Source organism: Trichechus manatus, unplaced genomic scaffold (assembly GCF_000243295.1).
Source record: "Trichechus manatus latirostris isolate Lorelei unplaced genomic scaffold, TriManLat1.0 scaffold00120, whole genome shotgun sequence".
Lineage (NCBI taxonomy): Eukaryota > Metazoa > Chordata > Mammalia > Sirenia > Trichechidae > Trichechus > Trichechus manatus.
The window spans coordinates 632,411-633,817 of NW_004444056.1; positions in this window are offsets into that span (position 1 = coordinate 632,411).

Consider the following 1,407-nt stretch of genomic DNA (forward strand, 5'->3'; position numbering starts at 1 on the left):
TTGCAGATGATATGATCTCATACACAGAAAACTCCAAAGAATCCACAAGAAAACTACTGGAACTAATAGAAGATTTCAGCAAAGTATCAGGATACAAGATAAACATACAAAAATCAGTTGGATTCCTTTACACTAACAAAGAGAACTTCCAAGAGGAAATCACCAAATCAGTACCATCTACAACAGCCCCCCAGAAGATGAAATACTTAGAAATAAATCTAACCAGAGACGAAAAAGGCCTATACAATGAAAACTACAAGACACTACTGCAAGAAACCAAGAGACCTGCATAAGTGGAAAAACATATCTTGCTCATGGATAGGAAAACTCAACATTGTGAAAATGTCAATTCTACCCAAAGCAATCTACAAATACAATGCAATCCCAATCCAAATTCCACCGGTATTTTTTAATGAGATAGAGAAACAAATCACCGACTTCATATGGAAAGGTAAGAGGCCCCGGATAAATAAAGCATTACTCAAGAAGAAGAACAAAGTGGGAGGCCTCACACTACCTGATTTTAGAACCTATTATACCGCCACGGCAGTCAAAACAGCCTGGTACTGGTACAACAACACATACATGGACCAAAGGAACAGAATTGAGAATTCAGACATAAATTCATCCACCTATGAGCAGCTGATATTTGACAAAGGCCCAAAGTCCATTAACTGGGGGGGGAAAGACAGTCTCTTTAACAAATGGTGCTGGCAGAACTGGATATCCATCTGCAAAAAACTGAAACAAGACCCATACCTCACACCATGCACAAAAACAAACTCAAAATGGATCAAAGACCTAAATATAAACTCGAAAATGATAAAGATTATGGAAGAAAAAATAGGGACAATGCTAGGAGTCCTAATACATAGCATAAACAGAATACGAACCATTAGTAACAATGCACAAGCACCAAAAGAGAGACTAGATAACTGGGAGCTCCTAAAAATCAAACACTTATGCTCTTCAAAAGACTTCACCAAAAGAATCAAGACAACCTATAGACTGGGAAAAAAATTTTGGCTACAGTAAATCCTATCAGCGTCTAATCTCCAAAGTCTACAAGATACTTCAAAACCTCAACAACAAAAAGACAAATAACCCAATTAAAAAACGGGCAAAGGATATGAACAGGCACTTCGCCAAAGAAGACATTCAGGCGACTGACAGACACATGAGGAAATGCTCATGATCATTATCCGTTAGAGAAATGCAAATCAAAACTACAATGATATATCATCTCACCCCAACAAGGCTAGCACTAATCCAAAAAACACAAAGTAATAAATGGTGGAACACTTATACACTGTTGGTGGGAATGTAAAATGGTACAAACACTTTGGAAATCGATTTGGCGCTTTCTTAAAAAGCTAGAATAAAAGTACCATACGATCCAGCTATCCT